At 46.1% G+C, this 27972-nt stretch overlaps 1 protein-coding gene and 1 long non-coding RNA gene across 3 annotated transcripts in view; one reads left to right on the top strand and one right to left on the bottom strand.

Moving 5' to 3' along the window:
* CCDC3 (coiled-coil domain containing 3) overlaps positions 1-27972 on the bottom strand; it is a 91046-nt gene that overhangs the window by 16242 nt on the left and 46832 nt on the right. The gene's annotated exons all lie outside the window — the stretch shown is intronic.
* LOC132346843 (uncharacterized) lies at positions 636-16794 on the top strand. 2 transcript variants are annotated; one of them, XR_009496804.1, is made up of 4 exons: positions 4861-5213; positions 5687-5925; positions 9607-9733; positions 14306-16794. It is a non-coding gene; the product is annotated as an uncharacterized lncRNA (long non-coding RNA). The 2 variants fall into 2 exon arrangements; XR_009496803.1 differs by lacking the exons at positions 4861-5213; positions 5687-5925 and adding an exon at positions 636-743.

The following is a 27972-nucleotide window of genomic DNA, read 5'->3' as shown; positions in this document are numbered from 1 at the left end:
TACTCAGTAAACATCAGTCTACTAAGCTTTGCAAGTTGATGACACTTCTCTAAGCATACAGTCTGTGGAGACAACCTTCTCTCCATGTGGATCTTTGCAAATGTAGATAAGGAACCTGAACTCAGCAATGCACACATCCCGGCAGAATGGCTGCACTCTGCAGTGAAACCAAAGGAAAGTAGAATTTTCTCTCTGTGATAGATTGGTGACACACTAGGTCTGGTCTGAGATTCATCCGTGAGTTCAATTCTGTACCCTGAAGGAGACAGGTCTCAGACGAGGCAGAATTCTTATCACCTCAATTCCTGCTTGAAGCATCTTGTGTTATTAGCTTAGACTATGCAAATTTCCAGGTGAAGCTCTGAGTTTTTAGAGCCCTTCCCAATCTCCCAGAAAACTGTAGGGCAAAGAGCTATTCCCTATTTCCTACTCTGTCTTGAAACCACCTCACCATAGAGTGTGATTTAAGACACAGAAAGCACTGCATTAGGCTGCAGACTTTCGAGCACCAGTGAGCTCATTAGGCTCTTCTGCTCTGTTTCAGGAAATCCTACGCTTGTGGGTTGAAGTAGAAATCCTAGAATGCCTTCCGAAGTGAAAATTCGTTGCCAAAACAGAATTTATAACTGTTGCCATGGCAGCGAAACCTGTCATGTTTTACTCAGCCTAACAATATCTAAACTCTGATGTTCTGAGAACAGGTGAAGTGGAACGGCTAAGTGCGATCTCCATAGGGGCCTGGGGTAAGATCCATTTTCCCGCTCTTAACCCGCTGTGCCTCTGTGTGGCCCTCTAGACACCCTGACTTCTCCCCCTGAGTGTCCCTGCGGGAACACAGCTTTTAAACTGGGGGATGCAGGCCACAGCTTCTGCTTTTCTACCATGTTCTTTGTGCATATGTGTATCTGTGTTAGGCTCCCAAAAATATGTGGTCAGTGTGGGTCTCCTGAGTGTGGGGGACCACGGAGAAGAGCAGGAAGGAACAGGCAAAGAGGAGTTGGAGATTTTCAAGGGAGACTTGCAGTTCCCCAAGGTGGGGACCGGATGTGACATGGTGAACAGCCCCTGGGTATTACTGAGCACAAGGGGAGAGGATGCAGTAAGTCTGAAGTTCTAGAAGCTTCTGTGTGCTGAAGGAGAGGGAGCCACCCATACCATTCATGGGTGAAGGTAGGTTTGGTGAGCAGAGATGGTCTGAATGAAACACAGGGTCCCAGGAGAACCCATCTGGGGAGCAAGAGACCTCGGTCAGAGCAGTGGGTCTCCATCAGGAAGCAGGGAAGGCAATTCCAGAAAGGAGAGTGAGCAGCAACGCCTGCAGAGATGCCTTGAAATGCCGAGAAGTCCCGCTAGTGGGAGGCCTGTTAAGGTCGCCAAATGAGGGTGTCCTCTTCGCCTGTTTGGCTTATGTTTGTCAAATGTTTGGCAAAATAGGTGACCGGCCCTAGTCAAAAAGTCATCCAGATGGCCTTTCCCCTCTTTAAGGTCCTTGAGGGCCCACTAATGAATCAAGAGTAATTTCAAAACTCAGCCCCACTGAATCACATGTTTCGAGCTCCTGCAGGCAAGCTCTTGCCCAGTAAAGGCAAATGCCTCTGACACGTGGCCTCCAGGGAAGAATGTGCCTGGCATCCAGCTCACTTGATTTTCCAGCACAGCTACCTACCACAAAGGCAAACATGCCTATGTGCCTTGTAGCAGAATAGGACATAAACAGTTTCAACTCTTGCTTCTGGAGTGGCACAGAATAAAGCCCTTTCCTCTTCTCCAAGGTAACATGCCAAAGGTTTGTATCAATGCTACACAAGTCCAAGCCTTCTTTAAGTTCTCTCCATCTGAGAGTATTCTCCCATTACACTTTTCAAGACCCCTTGTGCTCTGACTCTGCATCTCAAGAAGCCCTCCAATCCATCCATCCATCCATCCAACATGTGATGTCCAGAGCAGAGCACTGTGCTTAAGAGGTGTTCTAACCAGGGCTGTTAAAGCCCAAAGCTTATGTAGGAGGCAAGAAGGAGAAGGGAGAGGAAGAGCTGGGACTCTTATAAGGAAGTTCACTAGGGTAGAATAGGCTGTGGAGGCCTTCACAGGCTGTAGAAGGAGAATCTGCAGGTACGGTTGGGTGTTTGTGGTGCTGGGCTGAACAGAGAGGTTGGGCAGTGATAGAGAAGGTCAACTGGACCTGGTGATGCATCTGTTCCAGTCCTGGTCTATGACACTGGGCAGGGTAGAAACAGGTGGACCATCAGGAGTAGAAACCAAAAACAAGAACATCAATTCATATCAATCCTTACTATGGACCAGAGAACACAGAGTATGAAGACAGCTGTGAATAAGTGACAGAAGGCTGGTCTCTACGCCACACACTGGGCTGTGTGTAACTGGTAGTGGTCGTTAATTTCTGAATCCAGGCAATTGACATAACCCTAAGATCCACTGAATGGAATACCAAAACCATGTACTTAAAGCCATTAACATATCTTTCATGTATACCAAGAACTGTGGCTGAATGGAACCGAAGGGTGGCAGGCAACAGTAGCCTTAGCTACGAGGTCCAGCGAAAGGAAGACAGGACAGACATGATGCCCTCTCCAGGGCGCCTCATTGGTGATGCACCGGAGTGGCGATCCAGCAGTACTCTTTCCAAGACTGTGATGTGAATTCTGCACCTGCCCATACTCTCTCTGCTCTGCATCCTGTTTTTCTATTAATGTGGACACAAAGATCAAATCACATGTAAGACACAGAAAATGATAAATAGCAAGAGGGTACAACTCAACTATTAAATATGAATGAACTAAGCAGTAATTAAAAGGACAGAGATGACCTAACTGGATGGAAAAGTAAGACCCAACTACATGCTATTTACAAGAAATAAAATTTAAATAAAAAGACACAACTAGGTTGAAAGAGAAAAGGTAGAAACTAATATATCATGGAAATATACAGCAAAAGAAATCTGGTGTGGCCACTCTGATATCAGGCAAAGTAGATTTCAGCACGTGGTGTCCATTACTTGAGATAATAGAGGATATTTTACCAAGGATCAACTCATCAGGAAAACATTATAGTCATACATATTTTTATCCCTAAAACAAAAAGTGTAGGAAATAAACTCAGGGAACATTTCTTTAATGGTGTGGGGCATTAGAAAGATAAATAAGATACAGTCACTACCCTCAAACAACAACCTTGTAAATAAATAAGTATTTAAAGATTTTCAGAGTCCAGTTATTAGCAACAGAGAAAGACTCCAACAGCCTGGTCTTCCAATCAGCTGATGTGATATTTTCCAGCTCCACCCAGAAAAGGAATCTTTTTTTATTGTGGAAATTTCCAAACACATCAAAGCAGAGGTGAATACAGTAAATCTCCATGTACCATCACCACCCACTATCAACAATTCCCAGCATTCTGTCTTTCTTGTTTCATTTATCCACTGGCCCTTCCCCAACTATTTTTTAAGAGTATTTTACCAGAAATCCCACATAGCACATCATCTAACCTGCAAATACTTTCGTAGGGTTCTCTAGTAGCTAAGAACATTTTTGAAAGCATAATCACCATGTCCTTATCACACTTAATAATACCTTAATATCAGCTAATACCAGTACTATCGCTTCACGGATGTCTTTTGTGTATGGGGTTTGTTCAAATCATGGTCCAAATAAGGCCCTTATACTGCATTTGGTTGTTACACCTCCTGAGTCTCTTGTGCCATAATAATCCTCTCCTTTTTACTTTATTGATTTCTTGAGAGAAACTGGTGGCTTTATGCAACTGAATGACAAAAAGACCAATGTTTTATGTAAACAAAGATCTCTGCTAGAGATAATTATTACCATCACATAAATAAAAAATATTATAGAAGTTTAGGAGTGAATTCTCTTATACATACTCTCCGTTCCAAAACATTCTGAAGAGATGGCTTCTCATTCCCCAGGGAATTCACTCCATCTTTTTTAAGCCAGTTTGAACCCCATCAGAAATCCACAGATTCTATTAAAATCATCAGGAGCAAGACTTTTCAATTTCAAGTGAAATTCAATCTGCATTTCAAAAGTACCAACTAGACTTGCAGGTTCTATCAACCTCAAAGTACACACATATATCCAGAAAAGTCACTAAAATGGAGAAAAACTTCAGAGGGCCCCCTGGGGCTGAAGGGGATGAACGCTGACTGCCAAATCATAAGTAACTATCTAATTTTTTTCTAACTTCAAGGCTTGCCAGGGTACATTGAAGATGTCAAGGAATGCAGGTGCACACACCCAGGGCCTTAGCGTGTTCAAACACAGTCAAGCAAATGGCATCGCACCACTGTCCAAATAAGGCTTAATACTGACACACTCTGAGCTTAGAGGAGGTGCTCACGACAGCTGCGCCCCAAGGCTTCCTTGGACTCTCTTAGAGAGCTTGGAAGCCTACCATCTTGGGAAGAAAAGTTCAGAAAACCACAGGCAGAGAAGAACTAAAGTAAAGAATGCAACAACAGGAAAGAAAGAGAAAGCATGAAATGACTGTTCTTTGTAACTGATATCCTCGGTAGGACATACTGAGGAGCTGAAGAAGTGAAAGTCGAAGTTTCAGCTGCTCAGTCATGTCCGACTCTTTGTGACCGCACAGACTGTTGCCCGCCAGGCTCCTCTGTCTATGGGATTTCCCAGGCAAGAACTGCAGTGGGTTGCCATTCCCTTTTCTAAAGGATCTTCCCTACCCAGGGATGGAACCCGGGTCTCCTGCATTGCAGGCAGATTCTTTACCGTCTGAGTCACTAGGGAAGGTGACTCACCTTCCTGCCCGTGGGCAAGGCTATACTCTGTCACCAAAAGGAAAGTGGTCTCTTCAATAAGGGAGATGGAGTCACCTCAGTAACCTCCCCCTAGAGCTGCTTTTAGGGGTGTGAGTTACCTCTCACCCAACCACCCAGGCTTCCAGCCTGCCCCAAGCCTCCGCACAGGAAGGGACTCTGCACACAGGAGCCCTGGTGGGGTGCAGTAGTAGTATTCTAGGAACTCTATCCTCTGACCACCACCCCACCCCTGGAGGTATCAACCCTCCCCACATAACAGGTTCTGATGTGGCAAGAAGGCTCTTGTTCTGCTGAAGATACGCCTAGTCCCCCAACATCCAAAGTGAGAGGACAGACAGATCTCGATCACGGATCATTGGCAAGACCAGCTTTGCAGGCACCTGGTTGACCCCAGGTGGAGGTGAGTGTGATGGTTAACTTGATGTGTCAACTTGACCAGGCTAAGGGGTGCCCAGAGATGGTAAAACATTGCTGTGTATGACTAAGGGTGTTTTTGGAAGAGATGAGCATTTAGTTGGTAGACTGAGTAAATAAGACCCTCCTTCCCAGTGTGGATGGGCATCATCCAATCCCTTGAGGGCCCGAACAGAACAACAAGGCGGGGGAAGGGTGAGTTCCCCCTCTGCTTGAGCTGGGATGTCCCTCCGCTCCTACCCCTACACATCAGCTCTCCTGGTTCTCGGGCCCTCAGACCCAGAGTGAGACTTACACCATTGGAACCCTGGTTCTTGGGCCTTTGGGTTTGACTGGAACCACACCACTGTCTTTCCTGGACCTCCAGCTTGCAGATGGCAGATGGTGAGAGTCAATCCCTTCTAAGAGGTCTTTCTATATTTCTATATTTATCCTCTTGGTTCTGTTTCTCTGATACAGTGAAAATCCAGGCCAACCGGGGCCATCAGACTAAAAGAGGACTCAGAAATGCAACAGAAGGCTGCCTAAACAGGACCCCTGCTCAACACTGAGGTTTCTTTTTTTTTTGGCACCCCGTCATGACAGAGAAAACACTCAACCTGCCTCTGCCTCTTCTTAAGGTCACTAAAATTGAGGTGCAAAGGCTGTGAGGGACTCTGATGAAGGGCTGTCACAGAAACAGAGCTTGTGAGCATCAGGTAAGACGATGCTCCTTATTCAATTCCTCTATCGTTTTCCCTGGAAAGCCCAGTCCCTCCTTGTACCGATGGGTGATGCCCACACACCCCTGTGCAGGTTAGAGTCATGGGGAAATGAAGACCACGTTGCCCCTTTCTGCCATGTATCTTCCTCATCACTGTCCACCACCTGCCACCTAACATCACAGTTACACACTCACCCATCATGGTGGACCAGGACTGGTGCTCACCCCTCTCCACTGGTCCAAAGACCAACGTGCCTCAAGACTGACCCCTTAGGACAATCCAACATCACTTGATCCTGAGCCGGTAACCTTTACCTCTCAGGGCTGTCTCATTGTGCTTCAAATGAAAGTCCTGATGCCAATCTGATAGAACTGGGGATCACATCATGCACAAATATGTACATGTAAGGCCTTCGTAAACTATAAGATGCCACACAGAAGCAAGTGAAGAATCAGGGTGAGAGAAGTAAGGTCCTATTCTGCAAGGCACAATAACAGAAAAGCTAGGATGAAAAAGAATCTTCTGGGCTTGCTCTGGCCACTGAAATTTCTTTCAGTGGGGTATTAGAAGGCAGTCAGCTAACATAAAATAGGAAGGAAATGATGATTAACAGCTATGTTTTCAAATAAAAGTACTGTTCCTGTATCTATGTGTTATAATGAGAGATGCTAACTTGGGAGCAAGTCATGGCGATGATTTTCCTCCCTGGTGTTTTCTTTCATAATTGCACAGTTGGAACAGAATTCCAGATGTCATCAAGCTCACACTCCAGGCAGAATCTCAGCCAAATCATTTTCATCAAATAGGTTTCTAGTCCTTCTTTACAATCTCTTTCTCCTAGAAAGCTTTTTAAGTTTCTCTGAGAAGGGTTTAACATTTCTCACTTTCTTTTCTATTCAGTGATAATGGGTCACCAATTTGCAATGTGCCCTCAGAGAGTGTATGTGTCACAAAAGCAATTTGCAGACATTTAACAGAGTGATGAGCATAATCAGGTATTATTTTGAGGGAAAGCATTACCCATTTTATGTTGTCAAATATTGTAAACAATGGAAAATGCTCTTTTCCCATGACTCAGATGAGAGTTCCCCTCAATCCGTGAACGTTTCTCTGCACTAAGAAAGAAGTGGAGTATAAGTCACTCAGTTGAGTCACTGGTGAGTCTTTGCAACCCCATGGACTGCAACCCACCAGGCTCCTCTGTCCATGGAATTCTCCAGGCAAGAATACTGGAGTGGGTTGCCATTTCCTTCTCCAGGGAGTCTTCCTGGCGCAGGGATCGAACCTGGGTCTCCTGAGATGACAGGCGGATTCTTTACCATCTGAGCCCAGAGGTTGATCTGACATTAAAGGGCTGGGATGCCATTTTGACATGTGCAGTAGAATTATCTTTCTGCACACTGACAGGTAGTGGCTGCTACTACTGGGTTAACAGTTGACACCATATTCTACAGCCCCTGTTCTCAAAGCATGGTGATTTGAAGCCCCAGGGGACATCTGACAGTATTTGCAGAATTTTTTGTCTGTCATGACAGGAGATAATGCTACTGCCATCAATGGATAGAGGCCAGGATGCTGCCAAACCTCCATAATGCACAGGACAGCCCCCCGTGACAGAGCAGCCAGTGTCCGCCCCCTAACGTCAACAGTGCCAAGGCTGAGAAAGCCCGTTCTAGAAGGAGAGCTAGAGCAGAGAGCCAAGGCGGAGCTTGGGATGATGGGGTGTCAGGGGGAACTTCAGTGACGCGTTTCTGCCCCAGGTTCTGGTCCAGACCAGACTCTACACAGTGAGGGGCACAAACTCACTTAAAGCTCTTTTGAGTGTACTGTGTCCACAAACCTACGTGAGTGAGGTCCACTCCTAAGTACAACGATTATCAACTTTCTTAGGCAGATATGGTGAAATGGGAAAAGCCAGAAGTCCGAAACTGTCTGCATTTCAAGAATTAGGTCCTCGGTTTACGCTTCCTCTGTGGGGGTTTCTTACTCTGGGAGACCCCCACCCAACAGAGAGTCTGTGAGTAGAATTCAGAGGCTCTGTGGATTTGGGTGGGAAAACATACTGCATATTTATTTTCAGTATTTTCTAACTGAAATATAGCATTTTGCTCTATTCTGCATTCAGTCAACAAGCCACAGCAGTATTAGCAACATCTGACATTCAGTCACTGGTGGAAATCAGACATGTTCCTCTCACCTTAGATCTCAATAGATCACTGATGCTCATCATTACCTGAAATTATAAACGTTATGAGGCCTGCACCTAGTTCTTATTCTGTAAGGTGTCAATAATAAAGCGTGTGTATTTCTATATCACAAACTTGGTTTTTATATCCTGATAACCTCCTTACATAAAACTTGTTGCCTCTGTAACCCTGGGCATCTTATTTTATGCATTTAAAAATATTATTCTGGAAAGGGGTCCGTACGCCATCACCAGACCGTCAGAGAGCTGTCTGCCACAGAGAAGGTTAGGAATCCCTGTTGGGGGACTTCCCCTGTGGTGTTGACATTTAGATTCTGTGCTTCCGATGCAGGGGGCGCAGATTCTATCCCTGGTCAGGGAACTAGATCCCACATGACGCAACAAAAGAGTCCGCATGCTGCAACAAAGATTCCACTTGCTACAGCTAAGATCCGCCACGCTAAAAAAAAAAAAAAAAAAAGTTTCCCGCTTGGTGACATAGAGAACAGACTTATGGTGGCCAAGAGGGAGGCTGCAGAAGGAAGAAATGGGAATTGCGGATTAGCAGAGGCAAACTGTTACGTACAGGATGGATAAACAACAAGGTCTTACTGTACAGCAGAGGGAACTACACTCAGTACTCCATAATAAAGCATGATGGAAAAGAACATACACACACACATGCATAACTGAGTCACTCTGCTGTACAGAAGAAATTAACGTGACTGTAAATCCACTCTACTCCAGTAAAAAGAATCCCTGTCGGAGAGGGACAGAGGACGATTCAGAAGAAGCCTGTTCACAGCTGGCTGCCAAGGCTAAAGGAGAGCTGATGGTCGGTGGAAAGCATGTCCGTTTTGGCCTGGCTCGGATGGAAGGCCAACCTGGGCCCTCTGGACAATGGTCACGACCTGGGCCTTGGCCATCTGGAGGCCCATGCAACTTCACACCAGGGCCCCACCTGGACCCGTGAAGGCAAACCGTCCGTGTAGGCCTGTACAAAACATTGGCCTCTTCCACCTGCCATCCTTGGCCCTGCTCTTGTTCCCATCTTGTCTGTGTTCTGATGCTTGGATCCAGGCTCCCCACACCCTCCCTTCCTCCCACATCCCTGGAACTCGGTGGAGCAGAAAATAAACCCTCAAACATCTTCACCTCACAGGGAGAATCCTCCTCCCATCTGCCTGCTAAGCTGAGGCCTGGCCTGTCCCCAGGAACACAGCTTCCCAGTCCCTCAGGCTGCAGGGCTGGGAGGAGGGACTGGCTTTTTCCTCCCCCAAAAATGGCATTTCTGAACTAATTCTCCTCCACTCACATGTAATAACCTGGAGCTTTCGGACTTGGGCCGTCTGACTGCATCTCCAACTCCAGCTCATCGTTTGTCAGCCGCTGGCCTTCTAACCACCAGCCTACGCTGCTGAATGTTTTCAGCCCAGTCTTCTCTCCCCGCAGGAACCACGTGGATAACATTCCTTCTATCTTGCTTCCAGGGACCTTCGTCCACACTGGGCTTTAGCCACTTTCTCCGATGGATGGCCCCAGCGCCGGGTAATGACCTGGAACCACCTCACCTTTGCCATTCTGCATCCACTCCGACCACAGCTTCCTAGAGGCAGTGTAAGTACAATGCAGAAAGCCTGGGCTTTGACACTAGACTATCTGGGTTCAGAATTCCAGCTCCGTACTGAACGAGTTACTTAATTTTTCCAAGCTTGGAAAGTGTGAAGTCTTTTCTCATATGGTTGCCAGGAGAGTTAAATGAGTTAGTTTCTACCAAGAATGATGTTAGTTTCTATCTAGAATGATGCCTGGCACATGTACAGTGTTATTTACACATTGGCTCCCACTATCATCCTTCTAAATTGTTCATACCCTCACTTCCTTTCTTGGTCCTTGACTCCCTGAGGTTTCTCATCTCCTAATTGCTCCATTTTCTCCAAAAGTATCCATTTATTTCTGAAATCACCTCCCTCCCTATCCAGCCACCCTGCCTCCCATGGTTGCTTCATAAATATTTGCTTAATGGATAAATGACTCAATGAGCTGTAACTCCAACTATGTTCTCATACTTTCAAACCCCCTGCCTTTTAATAAACACGCCAACAATACACCAGCCCCAGATCTAACCAGAGATCTGTCTTCTCTCCTTCTACCCCCCAGACCTTGACTGTTTCCACGGAAACTCTGCATCTCCAACTTCAACCCTGCCCAGCTCTTCTTTTATTTATTTATTTTAAAAATTAATTTATTTATCTTAACTGGAGGCTAATTACTTTACAGTATTGTGGTGGTTTTTGCCATACATTGACATGAATCAGCCACGGGTGTACATGTGTCCCCCATCCCGAACCCTCCTCCACCTCCCTCCCCATCCCCTCCCTCAGGGTCATCCCAGTACACCAGCTTTAAGTGCCCTGTTTCACGCATCAAACTTGGACTGGTGATCTATTTCACATATGGTAATATACATGTTTCAGTGCTATTCTGTCAAATCATCCCACCTTCACCTTCTCCCACGGAGTCCAAAAGTCTGTTCTTTATATCTATATCTCTTTTGCTGTTTCAGGTATAGGGTCATCGTTACCACCTTTCTAAATTCCATATATATGCATTAATATACTGTATTGGTGTTTTTCTTTCTGACTTACTTCACTCTGTATAATAGGCTGCAGTTCATCCACCTCATTAGAACTGATTCAAATGCATTCTTTTTAATGGCTGAGTAATACTGCATTGTGTATATGTATCACAGCTTTCTTATCCGTTCATCTGCTGATGGACATCTAGGTTGCTTCCATGTCCTAGCTATTGTAAACAGTGCTGCGATGAATATTGGGGGTACACGTGTCTCTTTCAATTCTGGTTTCCTCGGTGTGTATGCCCAGCAGTGGGATTGCTGGGTTGTATGGCAGTTCTATTTCCAGTTTTTTAAGGAATCTCCACACTGTTCTCCACAGTGGCTGTACTAGTTTGCATTCCCACCAACAGTGTAAGAAGGCTCCCTTTTCTCCACACCCTCTCCACCATCTCTTCTTTCACGCGTCACAAAAGTCAGCTCTCTCCCCCATCAATCACAACAGTGATGCCAGCCTTCAGCACTCTCCTCCAAGCCACCCTCTCCTACCACCTGCGTTTTCAGTCCTGGCAGGTGACCTGGCTTCCTGCTTTATAGAGAAATAAAGGCTTCCAGGGGTGGGTGTGTGTATGAGAAATGAGAGAGAAACAAAGAAACGAAAGGGGATAGAATAAAGGCTCCTCAACTTTCTTCTCTATTCTTTAAACATATCTGCAACTTCTAATCTCCCTGTTACAATAGAAAAGCTGCCCTTCTTCAGAGTAAGCTAAATTCCTACTCCAGTGCTCAATATCCATCCAGTCCATTCAACTATAGCTCTTAAGCTGCCTGAGAAGAAAGCTTTATATTTCATAATGAAGATTACTAGTATGTAATAAATGATAGAAATGGATCCATTCTGTCCAGATGTCTACTGGCCTGTAGGAATAAATTATATCTAAAAGAAAGCAAACCTATTAAGAATGACCAAAATTGGGACTTCCCTGGCATCCCAGTGGTTAAGACTCTGTGCAGGAGGCATTGGTTCAATTCCTGGTCAGGTAACTAAGATCCCTAATGCCTCGCAGTGTGGCCAAAAAGGGGCTTCCCTGATAGCTCAATTGGTGAAGAATCCACCTGCAATGCAGAAAACTCTTGTTTGACTCCTGGGTCAGGAAGATCTTCTGGAGAAGGGCTAGGCTACCCACTTCTATCCCTTCTTGGGCTTCCCTGGTGGCTCGGATGGTAAAAATCCGCCTGCAATCGATCCCTGGGTTGGGAAGATCCCCTGGAGGAGGGTGTGGCAACCCACTCCAGTATTCTTGCCTGGGAAATCCCATGAACAGAGGAGCCTGGCGGGCCACAGGAGTGGCCATGGAGTCACAAAGAGTCAGACATGACTGAGCAACTAAGCACAGCACAGTGGCCAAGAAAAAAAAAAGACTAACCAAAATCAGTAACTTTTTACAGCCCCCCATGATGTAATATGTAATGATGTAATATGATGTAATATGAGCCTGGTAAGCTGCTGTCTATGGGGTCGCACAGAGTCGGACACGACTGAAGTGACTTAGCAGCAGCAGCAGCATGCTTAATTATTATTCCTTAATGGTCTGTTGGAGAAGGCAATGGCACCCCACTCCAGTACTCTTGCCTGGAAAATCCCATGGACAGAGGAGCCTGGTAGGCTGCAGTCCATGGGGTCGCTAAGAGTCAGACACGACTGAGCGACTTCACTTCACTTATGATGTAATAAAAATCTTAACTAATTGGCAAACCCAAAGAATCTCCTTGAAATAAAGACTGTTAGGTACTGCTACTGCTGCTGCTAAGTCGCTTCAGTTGTGTCCCACTCTGTGCGACCCCATAGATGGCAGCTCACCAGGCTCCCCCATCCCTGGGATTCTCCAGGCAAGAACACTGGAGTGGGTTGCCATTTCCTTCTCCGATGCATGAAAGTGAAAAGTGAAAGTGAAGTCGCTCAGTCATGTCCGACTCTTAGCGACCCCATGGACTGCAGCCTACCAGGCTCCTCCGTCCACGGGATTTTCCAGGCAAGAGTACTGGAGTGGGGTGCCATTGCCTTCTCCGGTTAGGTACTAGCCTAATTCATCAAAGTGAGACTGGAGGCCTTTCAACATAGGACAGACCTGGCTCAGATGGACCAAATACCCATTCCAGGGCCTTCCCTGTCTCCAATTTTACTTCTGTGTTAACGTATCAGACCTAAATGTCTGAAAACAGGCTGATTTTTTCCGACAAAGCACAGGCCCCTGCTGGCAGATGTTTTACAGAGAAAAGAAAATAGCTTAAAATACATTAGACTATTTCAGTTACAGAAGCAACAACACAGAAAGAAAAAAACAAGGCATCTGGAAAAAGAGTAATTGAAAGAATTTGTTCCCCTTAAGCCAAGCCCCAGTTCACTGCTTCTCCTGGGAATGAGATTTTACGGTTGAGAAAACTGCTACATTTCAAATATATTCCTGGTACCCAGGAGACTGCAATGAAATGGTCTGCAAGGGCTTTAAAACCACATGGTCCTTTGAGAGTTACACTAGTAATATCCATGTTAGGAACGAGCTTAGGTGTCTGTAGAAGTCACAGTAGGGTCAGAGTGGTTCCCTAGTCACACGATGGCAGGGTCGAGAATTGGATGTGGCTGAAGGAAGCCAGGCAGCACACATATTGGGTTAGCCAAACTAAGTTTGGGTTTTTGTACCATCTCACGGAAAAAGTCAAACTTTTTGACCAACCCAATACATGATGGAGGGGAGAGGCCACCTTCACCCCAGACTGCATCCTTCTTTCTTTTCCTTCTTTCTCTTTCTACTTGTAGGACTCTTCCTAGAACAGATCTCCTTTCTCAACCTTGATGTGAAGGTCACTGTTGGACAGGGTGTGCACCTCTCAGATCTCAGGTCAGATGCCTTAGGTCACAGGGAGCATTAAATACACCTCTGGTGACCAACTGAAGACCAAGAGGTCTGGTCAGAACTCGACTTCTTGTCCGGCCAGTTCATTCATATCCTGTGGCATTACAAGGGCACGCAGGAAGCAGTGGGCTGTGAATGGACTGCAACAGCACATTTGATTATTAGGGCTCCTGGGGAGGAAGATTTCTGCTTATTTAAACAGCCAAACATCACTGCCAGTGGCCCCTCAATATCAGGTCTCTCTTTCCCTCAGTAACAGAGTCTTATAAAGTGAAAGTGAAAGTCACTCAGTTGTGTCCAACTCTTTGCAACCCCAGACTATACAGTCCATGGAATTCTCCAGACCAGAATACTGGAGTGGGTAGCCTTTCCCTTATTCAGGGGATCTTCCTGACCCAGGGACTGAACCCAGGTCTCCCGCATTGCAGGCGGATTCTTTACCAGGTCACCCACAAGAGAAGCCCTACAGAGTCCTATAAGAAAGTGTGCAACTGGGCACATGGCTGCCCAAATGAGAACCAACGTATCTCAGCCTACCTTGAGCCAAGTGTGGCCATGTGAACAAGGCTCTGACCGCAGGATATTTGTAGAAGTGGTAGGTAGAGTAGTAGAATGTACAACTCTGAGGAGTGCTTCATAATAGAAAAATCCATGTCCTTCTTTTATCTCCCCACCACCTTCCCACTGGCTGGAATGCAGATGTGATGGCTGGAGCTGGAACGGACATCTTGGGGCATGAGTTAAAGTAAGTCACAGAGGCCACGCATAGGGAAGTAACCAGATGGAAAGCCCAGATCCCAAGGCTTTCCATTCCAGCCTGGCCTGCCTACCTGACTTTCACACGAGTGAGAAACAAACTTCTACCTGAGCCTGTTGGATTTTCTGATCTTTGACCCAAACGTAACCCTAAGGAATATATATCCAGTTATATAGCATGACAGGACTCGTTATCTTGCTTACTGGGAAAGAAGTTGTAACAACAGTCTTGTGGTTCTAACTCAGTGGAAATAATAACCTGGCAGGACTCTTTGAGGAGGTCACATCAGATTCCTGGACAAAAGACTCTTCCCTTAAGACCAATATATCTGGGTTTTCTGACCAGAGGAAAGTGTGACCATGGACTTCTCTGTCTGGAGATCACTACGGGTACAGCCTGTCAAGCAGCAGGTGCTGACATAGGCCAAGATTATATCCACGTGGGTCATGCAGGCCCATCAAAATGGCGGGACAGTGGGCTAGGCATTGCACGGTACCTGTTCCCGAGTGTTCCTGAGGGGCGCACACCTGTGCTCTCTCCTAGCTACTTCCATTCCTCACCCTTGTATACCAACACACTCTGAGCTCCTGTAGCTGTCTCCTCTCCAGGGCAGCCCTCTTCCCACACCCACGATTCTCCTGAAGACACAGATCCAGCCCCATCCCCTCTTTGAAGCTGGTCCTTTCTTGATCCTGCTCTCACCTGCACAATGACTAACCCAAGGGCTCCCCATGACAGGTCATAGCTCGAACATACTTACTGAATGAATGAATAAATATAATCAGTAAGGCTTCAGGTCTGAGAGTTAAAGCTAACAGGAAATCCCTCCAAAGCACCACCCCCTTCAACCCCGCCTCGAGAAGTCAGGAAGCAGCACCTATTTAAAAGAAAGCCAGCCTGAATCGTCACTGCTCTGTCCATAGGACTGTTTCACCTGTTTAAAAAATAAAAAAAAGAGGGAATACTGCCTGCTGGAATGCTAAGCAAGACTCTGAGGGAGAAATTCATCCATCACCCTTTCAGATGCAGGCCATCACACCCAAGGTCAGCCTAGGAGCGAACAGCAGAATGAGGCGAATTGTTCTCTATTAAAACAAACAACATGAAATGCTTTAACACCCTGGGGTTGGTGAACCCCAGAGAAATGTGTATTTGATTGCCATCTTTTCTCCTTATCCTGGATTTTCTGGCTAAATCTCCGGTATGCCACTGGAATAGAGAAGATAAACATTTCTCAATTTTCCACCTCCTCATCCACATCTGAAACCCATAGAAGAATCTGCTTACCCCAAGCAGAGCACAGGACATAAGCTCAGACCTGCAGTCTCCCCTGGAGGAGGTGTCAGATCATGACCGTTTCTCCAGAGCAGAGAGCGAGACCCTCTGGAAGGACGGTTCTGACTCCAGTTAATGCCTAACTGGAGCAGTTATGACCAGGGTCACCACAGGAGGGGCAGGGCATGTTGGGGGCATAGATGGCTAGGATTCCTCAGCCACACAAAGCCTGAGTGATCTGTGGTTGCGCTTATGCACAGTTGCTTGGCTTATCAAAGGCCAAGGAGCTGCTGAAACAATCCATCAACAAGTACTTAGTGAGAACTGGGAGAAATAAAGACAGTTGAAAACCCTGTATCAGCCAGCAAGGAATGTTAGTCTTCATGCCAGATTCTTAGCCTGGAGGTCACGGCCCAATCACAGTGGGTTATGAAATCAATTGAGCGGGTCTCTACCTGCATTTGTAAATAAATCAGGACAGAATAGAAAATATCAGGGCAGCACTTCCATAATTCTGTGAAACTTCTGTTTTGGTTCTAAAGTGTTCTTTATGAGCGCTCCAGACAAAAACATGTGGGAGCCACTGACTGAATGAATGATGGCTGGGAATTCATGGGAATTCCTCTTTCCTGTTTCAGTGTATATGCCCTGGTGGAATTCCACCCCTATCTGCACAACCTCTGACACTGTTCTTTGGGTGAGTTCAAAGAAGCCACGATTATATCCTTTTGATAGATCAGGGATGCAGGTGCAAAATATATTAATAAAATGACTCCTGGTGGCCACACAGAGGACACCACTAAAATGACTGTGCCAAAAGAAAAGAGACCAAAAGGCAGGCTTGTGTGCTTCTCCCCAAACCTCCTATGGAGCCAAACAATGAACAGCTACAAGTAGCCAGAGGGTGCCAGTTAGAACGGACGCTCCACAAGGCAAAGGTTTTCTATAGCTCACTACTCTGTCCTCAGTCCTGGAAAGTCCCAGGCACAAAGCTGGCCATCAATAAATATTAGTTGAATGAATTATTCAACAAAGGAATGAATTAGGACAAAATCACAAGGTACCAACATGGACATTTACCTAACCCTACAAAGCAATCATACTTCACTGAGGTGCAATAAAGATACTCAGGCTAGACTTAGAGAACTCGCTGAGTTAGAACCAAAATGACTGAATGCCAGCTTGAAACGTATTGATGGCATCTTTTGGACTAAACTGCCCTGACCTGGGGCACCTCTTCACACCTGAGTTCCCTCCACCTTTTCTAGCTATGCCTTCTTCTTCCCTCTCAGCCTATGTTGAAACTTTTTCAGCAAGAATGAACTCAAAAAAAAAAAAAAAAAAAAAGAATGAACTCAAGGAAATTCTCCCATGCATGGACTATCTTATGATTTGATGCCATTGCATCTTCAGTGTCCTTGGCCTGAAATGCTGGTCTTCTTTGACATCATCCCATTGTCCTGTAAGTCCCAGGTCAGGTATGACCCCCTCAAAACATGCCCTTAACCCCAGCATCTGCAGAGTAAACCAAACTCTCATCTGTGCTATCTGTGTACTGCGTACAAATCCATACAGCTGCCGTTTGCTAACATCCTGCTGCAATTTACCTGCTTATGTGTTTTACTCTCCAACCAGATTGTGAGCCCCCTGAGGTCTACAGAGCCTCATATCCAGTGAGTGTTTATTGGGGGCAAAAATGAATACAGAAATGAATGAATGAGTAAACCAGTCAGTGCCCCTGGAGTCCTCCTGCTCAGCCTTAGCCCATCTCATCCTATCCCCATAAATTATAAGGAAATTTAAAAGATTAAAATATATAAACATGCAAATCAAACAGTGTATGGCCTGAAGCAAAAGGAAAATAGAAAGTCGAAGGCTGGTGGTGCTGTCACAGGCAGAGCTCCGGGAAGTCAATGGGCTATGCCCCTGGCACTGCCCATCTGAACATGTGCCGGGCACATCCTCCCTGGAGTCCTGCTGCTCACTCGATTCAGATACATGCTGAGAGGGTGGCTCGCTCGGGCTTAACCCGGGGGAACTGGGACTCTGGGACTGGGGAAGAGCCCAGAGGGCTCGTGGGCACTCAGGCAGGGGGTGCCGACCCAAAGGGAAGGACCTCTCACGTGGGAAGAGGAAAATAGGGGAAGTCATAAAAGGGTTCAGGGTGGGGATGGCAATCTTTTGTGATAAAAGGCCAGTGAATAGGTATTTTTGCCTTGTGAGGCCCTCAGCCTGGAACACCATTCATCCAGACCATTTCAGCCGAGAAACAACTACACACAATCCCCAACACCAACCAGGTCTGTGAACCAGTTTACACATGCTGAAATACGAATTTCTTACCATTCTCATGTCACAAAAGTTTTTGTTACACTTAGAAATGTGAAAACCACGGGACTTCCCTAGAAGTCCAGTGGTTAGGAAGGACTCCGCGCTCCCAGTGCAGGGAGCCTGGGTTTGATCCCCGCTCAGGGAAATAGATCCCACACGCTGCAACTAAGAAGTTTGCATGCCACAATGAAAAGATCCCACATGCCACGACTGAGGCCCGGCACAGCCAGATAAATAAGTAGATAAAAAATAATTTTAAAAAAGTGTAAAAACCATACCTGGCTCAGGAGCCATACAAAGATAAACAGTGGGCCAGAAGTGACCAGCTGAGGCCAGAGGCCCGAAGTTTCTCAACCTCGATCTTAGTGTAGAGAAATCATGCTATGTAATGTCTGAAAATCTCCACTCAGAAAGCCAATACTGACATGTATGTGTGTAACTGAATCACTTTGCTGTATACCTGAAACTAACACAGCATTATAAATGAACTATGTGCCGGGCTTAGTCATGTCAGTCCTGTCTAACTCTTTGTGACCCCATGCACTCTAGCCCAGGCTACATGCACAGGCTTCTCTAGCCACAGGATTCTCCAGGCAAGAACACTGGAGTGAGTTGCTGTGCCTTCTTCCAGGAGATATTCCCAACCCAGAGATCAAACCCAGGTCTCCCACACTGCAGGTGGGTTCTTTACCATCTGAGCCACCAGGGAAGACCAAGAATACTGGAGTGGGTAGCCTATCCCTTCTCCAGGGGATGTTCCCGACCCAGGAATCAAACTGGGGTCTCTTGCATTTTAGGCAGATTCTTTACAGCTGAGCTACCAAGGAAGTGAAAATTTAAGAAAAGAAAACAAATACTACATTAGTTTACTCAGAATGCTCATGATCTGAGCTATGCCAAATATCAGTATCTCTAGAATTTGGATATTTTAAGTCCAAACAAACACAATGTTCATAAAAGACTTCATCCAACTCAGATGCTTTTTGATTTTGGATGATCTTACTGTTTCCTTCCATGATAAAGGTTATTGAATGGGCTATTTAATAGATACTTGCCCAGTTATAATCCAGTGTGCTGGATCAAAGAAAAAGCAAGAGAGTTCCAGAAAAACATCTATTTCTGCTTTATTGACTATGCCAAAGCCTTTGACTGTGTGGATCACAATAAACTGTGGAAAATTCTGAAAGAGATGGGAATACCAGACCACCTGATCTGCCTCTTGAGAAATCTGTATGCAGATCAGGAAGCAACAGTTAGAACTGGACATGGAACAACAGACTGGTTCTAAATAGGAAAAGGAGTTTGTCAAGGCTGTATATTGTCACCCTGTTTATTTAACTTATATGCAGAGTACATCATGAGAAACACTGGGCTGGAAGAAACACAAGCTGGAATCAAGATTGCCGGGAGAAATATCAATAACCTCAGATATGCAGATGACACCACCCTTATGGCAGAAAGTGAAGAGGAACTCAAAAGCCTCTTGATGAAAGTGAAAGAGGAGAGTGAAAAAGTTGGCTTAAAGCTCAACATTCAGAAAATGAAGATCATGGCATCTGGTCCCACCACTTCATGGGAAATAGATGGGGAAACAGTGGAAACAGTGTCAGACTTTATTTTTCTGGGCTCCAAAATCACTACAGATGGTGACTGCAGCCATGAAATTAAAACACACTTACTCCTTGGAAGGAAAGTTATGACCAACCTAGATAGCATATTCAAAAGCAGAGACATTACTTTGCCAACAAAGGTTTGTCTAGTCAAGGCTATGGTTTTTCCTGTGGTCATGTATGGACGTGAGAGTTGGACTGTGAAGAAGGCTGAGCACCGAAGCATTGATGCTTTTGAACTGTGGTGTTGGAGAAGACTCTTGAGAGTCCCTTGGACTGCAAGGAGATCCAAGCAGTCCATTCTGAAGGAGATCAGCCCTGGGATTTCTTTGGAAGGAATGATGCTAAAGCTGAAACTCCAGTACTTTGGCCACCTCATGCGAAGAGTTGACTCATTGGAAAAGACTCTGATGCTGGGAGGGATTGGGGGCAGGAGGAGAAGGGGGCGACAGAGGATGAGATGGCTGGATGGCATCACTGACTCGATGGACATGAGTCTGAGTGAACTCCGGGAGTTGGTGATGGACAGGGAGGCCTGGTGTGCTGCGATTCATGGGGTCGCAAAGAATCGGACACGACTGAGCGACTGATCTGATCTGACTCTAAAAAATGAGTTTTGTCCATGACAACAAGTAAGGGACCCAGTCACAATGTGTGTGTCACCTGGGAGACTCCCAGGAGAGCCCTGCAAAATCCATTGCCATCTGCCGTTCCATTTTTACTGTCTGGATTAGCCACATAGACATCACCAGCTGTCACTCACAGCCCAGTACTCAACCACCACACACCACCCACAACATCCAACTGTTCTTCAATTTTTTGATGACCCATCATTTATTTTTAAACGTTTAGAGTAAGTCTATTATTGTTCATACACATCTGGTATTTAGACTCTTCATCTGGTATATCGAACGCAGCTATGAGTCCCCAAATTGTTTACCGAGTCCCTGTCAGATTCCGTTAAATACTAAGCTCTGTTAATTCAAATAAAAAATAACTTAACTCACTTTCCAAGGACACATCTGCTAGACAATTTGCAGAATTCCACTTAAGAAAATCCTACTTGCCCGCTGATGGGGATTCCATCCTGCCCCCACCCCATCCTGCTCCATCCATCACTTGATTCCTGTCTGAAAACAACACCTGCCTGAGGCAAAGCCCAGTTATTTCCAAGCCTGTCCACGGTTATTACAAGGCAGGATGTTGGAAGTGAAGAGAGGGAGAAAAGTTCCAAGTGAGCCCTGTGGATCGTCTGGCTTGTAAACAAGATGCAGATTCAGTAACTTTACCCTTATTTCCCTGACTTGTGACCACTACATGTTGCTCTTCTGCCAAACCACCAGCCCCATGGTCAGAAGGAAAAACTCCCTCACTCCATCATTCTGTGCTTTTCGAGATTACACTGAGCTGTCCCGAAAGCTCAGGATGATACTCGTTAGGCCAGTTTTCCCGTCTAGCATATCTACAGAGAAAATATGGTGAAGATGGACACCAATGGGCCCTCCACCTCACAGAGCCAGGGAGTTAGCACCAGACCCAGTGGCAGAGCTCAAATCCACTCCTTGTTCCCTCTTCCTGCACACAGAAGCCTGATTCTGTTCACCTTCCTCCTGGTCTCGGACTCAGAGAAAAGGCCCTTTCCAGCTCTCGAAGGATTAGGATCCAGGAGGTGGATCTTGATGAGTCTAAGGTCAGACTCTACACTAGCAACAGGAATCACACTTGTTTCACCATAGTCTAAGCCTGGGGCTTTTGGTGGTGGCTTGATTATCATGGGCTGTTAAACTCAAAATGAATTAAAGAGCTAAGTATAAAGCCAGACAATGAAAAACTCTAAGAAGAAAACATAGGCAAAATATTCTTTGACATAAATTACAGCAAGATCTTTTATGATGCACCTTCTAGAATAATCAAAATAAAAACAAAAGTAAACAGATGGGACCTCAGATCAGATCAGATCAGATCAGTCGCTCAATCGTGTCTGACTCTTTGCGACCCCATAAATCACAGCACACCAGGCCTCTCTGTCCATCATCAACTCCCGGAGTTCACTCAGACTCATGTCCATCGAGTCAGTGATGCCATCCAGCCATCTCATCCTCTGTCGCCCCCTTCTCCTCCTGCCCCCAATCCCTCCCAGCATCAGAGTCTTTTCCAATGAGTCAACTCTTCGCATGAGGTGGCCAAAGTACTGGAGTTTCAGCTTTAGCATCATTCCTTCCAAAGAAATCCCAGGGCTGATCTCCTTCAGAATGGACTGCTTGGATCTCCTTGCAGTCCAAGGGACTCTCAAGAGTCTTCTCCAACACCACAGTTCAAAAGCATCAATGCTTCGGTGCTCAGCCTTCTTCACAGTCCAACTCTCACGTCCATACATGACCACAGGAAAAACCATAGCCTTGACTAGACAAACCTTTGTTGGCAAAGTAATGTCTCTGCTTTTGAATATGCTATCTAGGTTGGTCATAACTTTCCTTCCAAGGAGTAAGTGTGTTTTAATTTCATGGCTGCAGTCACCATCTGTAGTGATTTTGGAGCCCAGAAAAATAAAGTCTGACACTGTTTCCACTGTTTCCCCATCTATTTCCCATGAAGTGGTGGGACCAGATGCCATGATCTTCATTTTCTGAATGTTGAGCTTTAAGCCAACTTTTTCACTCTCCTCTTTCACTTTCATCAAGAGGCTTTTGAGTTCCTCTTCACTTTCTGCCATAAGGGTGGTGTCATCTGCATATCTGAGGTTATTGATATTTCTCCCGGCAATCTTGATTCCAGCTTGTGTTTCTTCCAGTCCAACGTTTCTCATGGACCTAATTAAACTTAAAAGCTTTGGCACAGCAAAGAAAATAATAAACAAGACAAAAAGACAACCTTCAGAATGGGAGAAATATTTGCAAATGAAACAACTGACAAGGGATTAATCTCCAAGATATACAAATAGCTCGGGCAGCTCAGTATAAAAAAAAAACGCAAACAATCCAATCTAAAAATGGGCAGAAGATCTAAATAGACATTTCTCCTAAGAAGACATACAGATGGGCAACAGGCACATGAAAAGATGCTCAACATCTCTAATTATTAGAGAAATGCAAATCAAAACTACAATGAGGTGCCACCTCCCACCAGTCAGAAAGCCATCATCACAACATCTACAAACAATAAAGGCTAGAGCCAGGAGAGAAGGGAATCCTCCTGCACTGCTGGTGGGAACATAAACTGATACAGCTGCTATGGAGACCAGTATGGAGGTTCCTTAAAAAAAACTAAATAGAACTACCACATGACCCAGCAACCTCACTCCTGGGCATTTACCTGGACAAAATCAAAATTCAAAAAGATATGCACCCCAGTGTTCAGTGCAGCCCTATATACAATGGCCTGGACATGGAAGCAACCTAAATGTCCATCAACAGAGGAGTGGATAAAGAAGATGTGGTACATAGAGACAATGGAAGAGCATTCAGCATTAAAAGGGAACGAAATTGGGTCATTTGGAAAGACTTGGATGGACTTACAGACTGTCATACAGGGGGAAGTAAGTCAGAAAGAGAAAAACAAACATTATATATTAATACATGCACGTGAAATCTAGAAAATGGTAGAGATGGCCTTTACTTGCAAAGCAGAAAGAGACACAGACGGAGAGAACAAACACATGGATACCAAGAGGGTGGGATGAACCGGGAGGTTGGGATTGACATACATACACTATGGATACTATGTTTAAAACAGATAACTAATGAGAACCTACTGCAGAGGACAGGGACCTCCACACGATGCTCTGTGGTGACCTTAATAGGAAGGAAACCCGGGGGGATATAAATATATACATATAGCCGATTCACTTTGCTGTACAGCAGAATCTAATACATCATTGTAAAATTAAACATTTCAATTAAACTTTATTTTAAAAATAATAATGCAATTCTGGCCAAGGAAACGACAAAGACCTCTTCTCGATGAGGCTTTAGTCAAGCTGCTCTGAGGCCTGGTGGAGAAGAGGACCTTGTGCTGAAAACACTCCAGCTTCCAGCACAAACAGTCTTATCCCTGCTGCTGCTGCTAAGTCACTTCAGTTATATCCGACTCTGTGCCACCCCATAGACGGCAGCCCACCAGGCTCCCCCGTCCCTGGGATTCTCCAGGCAAGAACACTGGAGTGGGTTCTCCAATGCATGAAAGTGAAAAGTGAAAGTGAAGTTGCTCAGTCGTGTCCAACCCTCAGTGACCCCATGGACTATAGCCTACCAGGCTCTGCCACCCATGGGATTTTCCAGGCAAGAACACTGGAGTGGGGTACCACTTCCTTCTCCAATGCGTGAAAGTGAAAAGTGAAAGGGAAGTTTCTCAGTCATGTCCGACTCTTAGCAACCCCATGGACTGCAGCCTACCAGGCTCTGCCGTCCATGGGATTTTCCAGGCAAGAGTACTGGAGTGGGGTGCCATTGCCTTCTCCGAGTCTTACCCCTGCACCCCATTAAAGGACATGAACCAACTCTAATGAGGCTTCTAGCAGCCTGTGGACACGTCCATGGGTGGATCCAGTGCCCTATAAGTTCTGATCAGAAAAGACTCAAAGCTGCCAAAAGAATTTACCATTTGTCTCTGTCAACAGCCTGACAGGGCCTTGATCTCCCTCTTCTTAAAGCATTTATTAAAAAAAAAAAAAATCTCTTGCAATTTTAAGTCCTTCTTCTGTTCCTTTGAGATGTACTGGGTTGGCCAAAAAATTTGCTTGGGTTTTATGAAAGAAAAACCAAAACTAACTTTTTGGCCAACCCAATATATGTATCTCCTATAACTAAGGAGTGTCTTTCTCCAGGACCTGAGAGCCATTCCCGTCTAATGCAATCATCAGGAGCACCTCGGTCTCCCAGGCTCTGTGGGACACTAGGAACCAGCTTCCACTTCCACCAGTACCAGGTAGCAAATCCATGTGGCCTCATGGATGTAGGCTACTGATTAAGCAGCCTCCTTTCTGAGATTTTCCCTGCCTACGCTCAAGCCCCCTACTCATTCTTCTCTTACAACACCCAGCTGCCTCTATCTGGATCAGAGTTGAGTTCAGTTCTATGTATACACAAGTCTCTCTCTCTCGCCTACCATCATAGTACTGAGTGAAATCTGTCTTTCCCACCTTTAACTTATGGCAGGCTTTTTTTTTTTTTTTTTTTTACCTGAAACATAAGGAAAGTCTGCTAAAGGGCTGCTAGTAGGATTCCAACCACCCAAGACTATGAAGGAATTTGGGGAGAAATTTCCATTTGGGATACAGCAGTTGTGTGAGGAGGTGATTTCTAGGGTTGCAACCTTGCACCATGAGGGAATAAACTCAAAGACTATGCTGAGAGCCCAGGGAGCCAGGACCCTGCCAGCCTGAGCTTCTGATGACACTAGATACAGACCCTGGACCCATGTGGCCCTGGGATGCTTATTATAGGAGATGAATAAGCATCCTACTGTTTAGGCTGCTTTGCATGTGATCCTGAAGCCAAACACATTCTAAGTGATTCAACCCAAAGGATGAAGAGCTGCCCAGAGGATGTGGCAGAAATATAGTAGTGCCCAAGGAGCGTCAGGGATTGTGACCACTGTAGAGCACAAATGCAACCCAGAACTCCAATAGGGAAAAAGGATCTCCGGCCCATGAAACTGACAAGCCCAAGCCTGAGTTTCGGTTCTGGACTCAGCTATGCTGACAAGGCCATCAGAAGCCTCTTCCATCTCCTTTGCTTTCCCCGGCGTCAATCTCATCCTCAGCAGGTCCATCCCATGTCACAGTGAAGATGCCAATGGCGTCAGGTGTACATTCCTCCAACTGGCAACCCCAAAAGGAAAGGGGAGCCTCTGTCCTTACAGTTCCAGCAAAGAACTGGAGCCAATGGCCCATTTCTTAGACACTGACCGTGGCCAGCAGATGTGAGTTCTACTGGGCCAGGCCTTCCTCACAGGGAGGCCATCAGTTCAATGAGAAAGGTGGCTGTAGGGAAAGTTGGGGTGCCACTGCCAAAAGCAAGAAGATGGCTGAGACAGCAGCTGTCCACAAATGGTGGGAGTGAAATTAAATCTAGGACTCTGATAACTGTCCTCCAACAACAACTGCCCCAATTCACTGTGACCTAGGGAGGGCACTCCTCCCACCTCGCCCACATTATCATTTATTATTATTACTTTACAAGCTACAAAGACTATGCTTTATTATTCCTGAGCATAGTGCCTGGCTTACAATAACCACTACTCACCCAAGTGTCCCATCATTTGCATATAGAGGGGTCAGGGGAACCCAAGGACCAGCTCGTAGCAAGCCATCTCTATGGACTTAGTATCTCCTCTACTCAAACAACAGAACATCAGAGCTGAAAGAAACCTTAGAAACCTTTTAGGCCAAACCTCTCAGACTATGGTCAGAAAAAATCTGCGCACCAGAGAGGGTTGGAGGTGTGGCCTCAATCACTGACTCAATGGACATGAGTTCGAGTAAACTCCGGGAGTTGGTGATGGACAGGGAGGCCTGGCGTGCTGCAGTTTATGGGGTCGCAAAGAGTCGGACACGACTGAGCGACTGAACTGAACTAGACCAGAGAGGGTTGGAGATGTGGCCTGGATGTCAAGGCTGGTCAGGGTCAAGGTCAGGGCTGGGACCTCTTCCCAGCCCAGTGTTTACTTCTTCACGTGGCACCCAGAACACTTACAGGAAAATTAAAATGTTCCCTCCTGTCTTAACAGTTTTCTCAGCATAACTGTACTATCCTTGAGGGTAAAAAGCAATGAAAAGAAGAGACACAAGGTTTTTGAATCTCTGTTGTGCATTTATCCTCCAATTCCACAGGCCTTTGGGATTACTTATTTTTTACTGTTTCCCTTGCATGTGTTTGGAAAGAGTGCAGGAGAAGAGCCAGAACAAAGAAAGGCTGGGGCAAGAAAGATCACTGGAAGCCAGAAGGACGTGTCTGGGTCCTGGTGACTCCGAGGATGGAAATTCCCTGCCCCTGGGTTCAAGGCTTATCTGTTCATTGGCCAGAGAAGGCAGCTGCCAGACACGGGAGATTTATAATGTGACATTCCAGCCCTGATCCCTGTGGAACAAACAGGGCAAAGCCCACAGTACTCAGCGTCGCCCAGTACTTCTGTACTGGGCTCCAGATCCTTCCCACCACAATGACAAATGAGGCAGAATCGAAATGCAGGGTGGGGCAGGGGACGCTGGGCCGTGGGGAAAGGAGAGAGTTGTAGGAAGGACCCCAGGCCCCCGAAGGGGGCAAGGCTGCACAACCCTCCCCAGGCCCAAGGGTTTGGAGAAGTCACCACCTTACCAGAGCCACTCTGCGGGCCAAACTCGGCCAGCCAGATCCCAACTTGGGATTTCAGTCCCAACACCCAGAAGCAGCTCTACTAAAATAAAACCGCCAAAGAGGATGGTACATGGCAAGTTCTCCAGGGGGTACAAAGCTCTGCACACAAACACAGGGAGCTTTGGGGGGACTTCTTAGCCTCACAGTTTAGGTTGGTCTGTTTAGAATGTGCTATCTCAGTGGGAAAAAAGTAGTCAGGAGGTGGAACAGATGTGCCTAACAGCAGGGAAGAGCCCAGAAATAGCACCAATACCCCCTTAGCAATATGGATCCCCTTGAAAGTGCTGTCAGAGAGCATCACCATCCTGAAACCGCCCCGGGGATCTGCAGAGAAGCATGGGCTTGGGGCCCCGCACACTCAAGCTCCGGCCCAGACTGCCCTCACCAGCTCGGTGACTTCACCTCACCCTGTCTCTGCTTCCATGCCTATGACAGGAAGGTCCTAAGAGTACACACATCGTAGGGCTGTTGTGGAAACCTAGCGTCTCCAGAGCCTGCTGTGACTGTTCCCAAAAATGTGTCATGAAAGGACACAGCAGGTGGATCGACTCCTTGCTCCAGTATTTCCTTCAAAGCCAAAGAAGAACCAGAAGGGCATGAGAAATGCAGAGAGTGCAGAGGCTTCCAGCAGCCTTAAATTATCCACGCAACAGCTTATGTGGCAAACATATTCACAGAAAGGACCCTTGTGAGCCTTAGAAAAGATGCTACATACATAATTGGGTTGTTTTTTCTGCTGCTTATTTCTCAAGGCCCTATACAACTAGCCCAGTTTGAGCCCACTGTTTGCTCAGAAGCCTGGAGAACTCAGGGCAAAGAAGGGCTTTGCATGAGGAGGTTAACAGAAGCACTTAGGCTCATGGTGCTGGGGATGCGCTAAGGACTTCCCACCCGCAAGAAACCAGCTGAAATCAGTACAGTTACCACTTCAACCTTCCGTGGTGCAGGTCTGCACTACAAACCCCCCAATGCGGCTTCCAAATAGTTACTTTTGGTCTCAATTTCAAAGAAAATACTCAGGTCACCTCAAGGAAGACCCCC

This window comes from Bos taurus, chromosome 13 (genome assembly GCF_002263795.3).
Source record: "Bos taurus isolate L1 Dominette 01449 registration number 42190680 breed Hereford chromosome 13, ARS-UCD2.0, whole genome shotgun sequence".
Lineage (NCBI taxonomy): Eukaryota > Metazoa > Chordata > Mammalia > Artiodactyla > Bovidae > Bos > Bos taurus.
This window is presented reverse-complemented; position numbering and strand designations above follow the sequence as displayed.